This window comes from Capsicum annuum, unplaced genomic scaffold (assembly GCF_002878395.1).
Source record: "Capsicum annuum cultivar UCD-10X-F1 unplaced genomic scaffold, UCD10Xv1.1 ctg5193, whole genome shotgun sequence".
NCBI classification, from domain to species: Eukaryota; Viridiplantae; Streptophyta; class Magnoliopsida; order Solanales; family Solanaceae; genus Capsicum; species Capsicum annuum.
The window spans coordinates 609860-618030 of record NW_025859915.1 but is presented as its reverse complement, the minus strand read 5'-3'; positions in this window follow the sequence as shown (position 1 = coordinate 618030).

Below are 8171 nucleotides of genomic sequence, written 5' to 3'. Positions count from 1 at the left end.
TATGCTTTGCCTTTATATTCTTTAATTTGTTTTGCCATCTTCGAAAACAATGTCCTAACAGATTAGTTAAGATTTGCGTCATGTAGTTCTTTAGTTAATCACGTATTTGCCAACTTTATATCTTCTTCTATCTTTGTTTAGTCGCATACCAACCTTTGTGAATTTACCTACTTTATTGATTATTGAAGATCCATATGCTGCCATTTTTAGTTAAACCCACATTAATTTCCTTTAATTTTTTTCCTCTTTCTTTGGTCAATCATATGTTAATATTATTTATTGTCCTTTACATGGAAATTGCCCAAGTCATACAAGGACTCTTTCCCTTTGCATATTTCCGAGGGCCAATGCGGCCCACTTCTTCTAGCCGATTCCAAAGACCAAGTTCGAAGTCAGTCACTTGACTTATGGGCGCAAGAAGATAAAAGAAGAAAAATGGGTTAAATTCCCATATCTGAAGCGGCAAAAAGATGCGAAAGTCTAATATGTCGTTTTATTTATTTAAGCATTAACGCCCTTATTTTATTTGTTTTACTTATTTAATTATTCATTTATTTCTGCCTCAAAGTCAAAGTTGTACTTAACACAGGTGAAGCAAAAACTCGAGCCAAAGGGCTCGAAAACATAGAAATAGGACAGGTGAAAGGAGAAATGGGTCGGAAGCCCAACTAGACTAGGACAGGTCTCGTTGATTTGGGCCCAATGGCCTAAATCCTTTACTTTCTCCTCCCTTCCCCTTTTATGTGTTTATTTGTTTATTAATTTTGTTTAGACTTAGTTAAAATCCCTACTAAGTCGCCTAAATCTATTTTACACAAGTCTTTTAAAAAAAATAAAAAATAAAAATCAAATCATTATTTCAACAAATTAATATTTTCAGAAGTAAATCAAAAGATGTTTTCAAACAGTCCGGATAACCGCAATTTAGCGGACGTTTTAGGACGTTTTAGGTGTCTAACACCTTCCTAAAACGTTAATAGGAACCACTTACTCGGAATTTTCAAAACTTAAAACGATTTTTCTATTTTGAATCGTTTGAAGTAACTCTCTAAAGGTTTCTTAGTTCCTTTTCAAAATTAAGTGGCGACTCTCAAAAGTCAAAATTTCGTCGAAACATATAGCACACCAATTTAGCCCGAAATACCCCGTTCGCGCCCTTTCGCTCGTTTGTCCACCCAAATGGCGACGAAAAATTAAACGGACAACAATGAGATGATCCCCAACCTCCTTGGCAAGCCCCGATCGATTTTCGGCCCACAGCACATCCGAAACCTGGGCCCACCCCCAAAATCGTAGGCTATAGCACACCGATTTGGCCTAAAAATGCCCCATTCGTGTCGTTTTGCCCGTTTGTCCACCCAAATGGCCACGAAAAATTAAATGGTCCATACTTGGATGATCCCCAACCTCCCTGGCATGCCCAGATTGATTTTCGGCCCATAGAATGCCAGGTACCCGAGCCTATCCCCAAAACCATGGGCTAGCACACCAATTTGGCTCGAAAATGCCCTGTTCGTGCCGTTCTGTCAGTTTGTCCACCCAAATACCAACGAAAAATTAAATGGACCACACTGAGATGATCCCCAACCTCCCAAGCATGCCCAGGTCAATTTTTTGCAAACAGTACACTCGGACCCCGTGGCCACCCCCGAAACCATGGGCTTTAGCACACCGATTTGGCCTGAAAATTCCCCGTTAACACCGTTTTGCCTATTTATCCACCCAAATGGATACGAAAAATTAAATGGACCACACTGGGATGATCTTCAACCTCCCTGGCACGCCCTGATTGATTTTTGGCTCACAACACGCTTGAACCCTGGGCCCACCTATAAAATCGTGGGCTATAACACACCGATTTGACCCGAAAATGCCCCGTTCATGCCGTTTCATCGCTTGTCCACCCAAATGGCCACGAAAAATTAAACGCACCACACTGGGACGATCCCCAACCTCCCTGGCATGCCTCGGTCAATTTTTGGCCCACTTTACGCCCGAACCCCGGGCCGACCCTGAACCTATGGGCTATAGCACACCGATTTGGCCCGAAAATGCCTCGTTCACGCCGTTTCACTCGTTTGTCCACCCAAATAGCCATGAATAATTAAATGGACCACACTGGAATGATCCCTAACCTCCGTGGCATGCCCCGATCAATTTTTGGCCCACAACACGCATCGACCCTAAGCCCACCCCCAAAACTGTGGGCTACAGCACACCGATTTGGACTGAAAACACACCCTGCTCATGTCGTTTCGCTCGTTTGTCCACCCAAATGGCCACGAAAAATTAAACGGACCATACTGGGATGATCTCCAACCTCCATGGAATGGCCCGATCGATTTTTGGCTCACAGCATGCGTGGACCTCGGGTCTACCACCTAAACCGTGGGCTATATCATACTGAATTAGCCTAAAAATGCCCTGTTCGCACCATTTTGTCAGTTTGTCCACACAAATGGCCACGAAAAATTAAACTGACCACACTGGGACAATCCTTAACCTCCTTGGCATGCCCCTATCGATTTTTGGCCCATAGCACGTTCGGACCTCGGGGCCACCCTCGAAACTGTGGCTGTGGCACACCAATTTTGTCCAAAAATGCCTCGTTCGTGCAGTGCGCCTGTTTGTCCACCCAAATGGCTACGAAAAATTAAACGGACCATATTGGGATGATCCCCAACATCCCTGGCATGCCTAGGTCAATTTTTTGCCCATAAAACGCCCGGAACCCTGACACCCCCCCAAAACTGTAAACTATACCACACCAATTTGGCTCGAAAATGTACTGTTCGCGTTGTTTCCCCTGTTTGTCAACCCGAGTGGCCACAAAAAATTAAATGGACCACACTGGAATAATCCCCAACCTCCCTGGCATGCCCCGTTCAATTTTTGGCCCATAACACACCCGAACCCTGGGCCCACCCCGTAAACCATTGCATATAGCATACCGAATTGGCTTAAAAATGCCCCGTTCACGCTGTTTCGCCCGTTTGTCCACCCAAATGGACAATAAAAATTAAACAGACCATACTGGGACGATCCCCAACCTCCCTGGCATGCTTCAGTCAATTTTTAGCCCACAGCACGCTCAGAGCCCGGGCTCACCCCCAAAATCGTAGGCTGAAACACATCGATTTAGCTAGAAAATGCCCCATTCGCACCGTTTCGCCAGTTTGTCCACCCAAATGGCCAAAAAAATTAAACGGACCACACTAGGAAGATCCCCAACCTCCCTGGCATGCCTCGATCAATTTTTGGCCCACAGCACGCCCGGATCCCAGGCCCACCCCCAAAACCGTGGGCTATATAGCACACTGATTTGGCTTGAAAATGCCCCGTTCAAGCCATTTTGCCCATTTGTCCACCCAAATGGTCACAAAAAATTAAACGGACCACACTGGGACGATCCCAACCTCCCTAGCATGCACCGGTCAATTTTTGAGCCACAACATGCTCGAACCCCGATCGCACCTCCAAAACCATGGGCTATAGCACACGGATTTAGCCCGAAAATACCCCGTTTGTGCCGTTTCGCCCGTTTGTCCACCCAAATGGCTACGAAAAATTAAACAGACCACACTGAGACGATTCCCAACCTCAATGGCACGCCCCGATCGATTTTTGGCCTACTGCACTCCCGAACCCAAGGCCCACCCCAAAACAGTGGGCTATAGCTCACTGATTTGGCATGAAAATGCCCCGTTTGTGCGTTTCGCCCGTTTGTCCACCCAAATGGCCATGAAAAATTAAACAGACCACACTGGGATGATTCCTAACCTCCTTGGAATGCCCAGGTTGATTTTTGGCCCACAGCACGCCCTAACCCTGGGCCCACCCCTAAAATCGTGGGCTATAGCACATCGATTTGGCCTAAAAATACCCGTTCGCACCATTTTGCCCTTTTGTACACTCAAACGGCCACCAAAAATTAAACGGGCCATACTGGGATGATCCCCAACCTCCCTGGCCCGCCTCGATCGATTTTCAGCCACAGCACACCCGAACCTCGAGCCCACCTCCAAAATCGTGGGATATAGCACACTGATTTTGATCGAAAATGCCCCATTCGCGCTGTTTCACCTGATTATCCACCTAAATGGCCACAAAAATTAAACGGACCACACTAGGACGATCTCCAAGCTTCCTGGCACCCCCCAGTCAATTTTTGGCCCACATCACACCGGAACCTCGGGCTTAGCCTCGAAACCATGGGCTATAGCACACCGATTTATCCTGAAAATGCCCCGTTCATGCCGTTTTGCCCGTTTGTCCACCCAAATAGCCACGAAAAATTAAACGGACCATACTAGGAATATCCCCATCCTCGTTACCAAGCCCCGATCGATTTTTGGCACATATCACGCTCGGAACCTGGGGCCACCCCCAAAACCGTGGGCTATAGCAAACCAATTAAGCCCGAAAATGCCTCGTTCACATTGTTTCGCCCGTTTCTCCACCCAAATAGGCACAAAAAATTAAACGGACCATACTGGGATGATCCCCAACCTTCCTGGCATAGCCCGATCGATTTTTGGCCCACAGTACACCCGAATCCCAGGCCCACCCCCGAAATTGTGGGCTATAGCACACCGATTTAACCCAAAAATGCCCCGTTCGCGCCGTTTCACCTGTTTGTCCACCCAAATTGTCACAAAAAATTAAACGGATCATACTGGGATGATCCCCAACCTCCCTAGCATGCCCGATCAATTTTTGAACCACAGCACGCCCGAGCCTTGGGCCAACCCCTAAAATAGTGGGCTATAACACACCGATTTCACTTGACAATGCCCCGTCCGCACCGTTTCTCTCGTTTGTCCACCCAAATTGCCACAAAAAATTAAACGGACCATACTAGGATGATCTCCAACCTCCCTAGCATGCGCTGGTCGATTTTCGGAACATAGCATGCCCGGACCGCGGGCCTACCCCCAAAATCATGGGCTATAGCATACCGATTTAGCCCAAAAATGTCCCGTTTGCACCGTTTCTCCCATTTGTCCACCCAAATGGCCACAAAAAATTAAACGGACTATACTTGGATGATCCCCAACCTCCCTAGCATTCCCCGGATTATTTTTAGCCTACAACACGATTGGACCCCGGCCCATCCTCAAAATCGTGGGCTATAGCACACCGATTTAGCCCAAAAATACACCGTTCGCGCTGTTTGTCCACCCAAATAGCCATAAAAAATTAAACAGACCACACTAGGACGATCTTCAACCTCCCAGGCATGTCCCGATCGATTTTTGGCAAATAGCACGCCCGGACCTCGAGCCCACCCCCAAAACCATGGGCTATAGCACATCGATTTGGCTGATAAATGCTCCGTTCACGCCGTTTCACCCATTTGTCCACCCAAATGGCCACGAAAAATTAAACAGACCACACTGGGGTGATTCCCAACCTCCTTAGAAAGCCCCAAATGATTTTTAGCACACAACACATTTGGACCCCGGGACCACCCTTGAAATCGTGGGCTATAGCACACCGATTTAGTTTGAAAATGCCCCGTTCATGCTTTTTGTCCACCCAAATAGCCATAAATAATTAAAAGGATCACACTGGGATGATACCCAACCTCCCTGGCATGCCTCGGTCGATTTTTGACCCACTGTACACGCGGACCCTAGGTCCACCCTCAAAATTGTGGGCTATATAACACACCGATTTGGCCTGAAAATGCCCCGTTCGTCCCGTTTGTCTATTTGTACCCCCAAATGACCAGGAAATATTTAACGGACCATACTGGGATGATCCCCAACCTCCCTGGCACGCCCCTGTCAATTTTTAGCCCGCAGTATGCCCGAATCCCTGGCCCACCCCCAAACCGTGGGCTATAGCACACCGATTTGGCCCAAAAATGCCCCGTTCGCGTTGTTTCGCCCGATTGTCTGCTCAAATGGCCATGAAAAATTAAACGGACCATACTGGAATGATTCCCAATCTCCCTGGCACGCCCCAATCGATTTTTTACCCATTGCACGCTTGGACCCTGGGCCCCCTCAAAAACATAGGTTGTAGCACTCCGGTTTGGCTCGTAAATGCCCCGTTCGTGCTGTTTCGCCCATTTATCCACCCAAATAGCCACAAAAAATTAAATATACCACACTAGGACGATCCCCAACCTTCCTGGGCATGCCCAAATCGATTTTTGAACTACAACACGCCCGAACCCCAGGCCCAACCCAAAAATTATAGGCTATAGCACACCGATTTGTCTCGAGAATACCCCATTCACGTCGTTTCTCCCATTTGTGTACCAAAATAGCCACAGAAAATTAAACGGACCATACTTGGACAATCACCAACCTCCCTGTCACACCTCAATCAATTTTTGGCCCACAGCACGCCTGGACCCACCCCCAAAACCGTGGGCCATAGCTAACCGATTTGACCCGAAAATGCCCCATTCGCATCTTTTTGCCTTTTTGTCCACACTAATGGCCACGAAAAATTAAACGGACCGCACTAGGACGATCCGAATCTTCCCTGGCACAACCCAATCGATTTTTCGGCCACAGCATGCTTGGACTTCAGGCTCACCCCCAAAACCGTGGGCTATAGCCCACCGATTTATCCCCAAAATGCCCCGTTTATGTCATTTTGCCCATTTGTCCCCCCAAATTGCCACAAAAAATTAAAAGGACCATACTGAGATGATCCCCAACATCCCTTGAATGCCCCATTCGATTTTTAGCCGATAGCATGCCCGAACCCTGGGCCCACCCCCAAAACCATGGGTTATAGTACACTGATTTGGTTTGAAAATGCTTCATTCACGCCGTTTCGCCCATTTGTCTACCCAAATGGCCACGAAAAATAAAGAGGAACACACTGAGATGATCCCTAACCTACTTGGCACGCCCCAATCAATTTTTGTCCCACAGAACGTCCGAAATCTGGGCCCACCCCTAAAATTGTGGGCTATAGCACACCGATTTGGCCCAGAAATGCCCTGTTCATGTAGTTTCGCCCGTTTGTCCACCCAAATAGCCACGAAAAATTAAATGAACCACACTTGAACGATCACCAACCTCACTGGCATGCCCCGATCGATTTTTGGCCCACAGCACGCCCGGACCCCGATCATACCCCTGAAACCGTGGGCCATAGCTCATCGATTTGATCAAAAAATGCCCCGTTCAGGCCGTTTTGCCCGTTTGTCTACCCAAATGACAACGAAAAATTAAACGAACGACACTGAGATGATCCCCAACCTCCCAAGCATGCCCTGGTCAATTTTGGGCCCACAGCACAACGGACCCCAGGCCTAGCCCAAAAATCGTGGGCTATCGCACACCGATTTGCCCCAAAAATACCTTGCTCGCACCGTTTCACTTGTTTGTCTACCCAAATAGCAACAAAAAACTAAACGGACTGCACTGGGACAATTTCCTACCTCCCTAGAATGCCCCGGTCGATTTTTAGCACACAACACGCCGGACCTCAAGCCTACCCCAAAAAACGCGGGCTATAGCATATTGATTTAACCCAAAAAAACCCCGTTCATGCTATTTCATCCGTTTGTCCACCCAAATGGCCACAAAAAATTAAACTGACCACACTGGAACGATTCCCACCTTCCCTGGGATGCCCTTGTCAATTTTCAGCCCACACCACACCCGGACCCCGAGCCCATCCCTGATATCGTGGACTATAGCACACCAATTTGGCACGAAAATGCCTCGTTCGCATCATTTTGCCTATTTGTCCCCCCAAATGGCAAAGAAAAATTAAACGGACCATACTTGGATTATACAAAACCTTCCTGGCATTCCCCGATCAATTTTCGGCCCACAACACGCCCGAACCCCAGGCCCACCCCCAAAATCATGGGATATAGCACATCGATTTGGCTTGAAAATACCCCGTTTGTGCTGTTTTGCCCGTTTGTCCACCCAAATGGCCATGAAAAATTAAACGGCCCACACTGGGACGATCCCTAACCTCTCTAGCATGCCCAGGTTGATTTTCGGCCCACAGTTGGCCCGAACCCCGGGCGCACCCCCGAAACCATGGGCTATACCACACCGATTTAGCACGAAAATGCCCCATTCACACCGTTACGCCCGTTTGTCTACACCAAATGGCTAAGAAAAATTAAACGGCCCATACTGGGATGATCCTTAACCACCCTAGCACACTCCGATCAATTTTTGGCC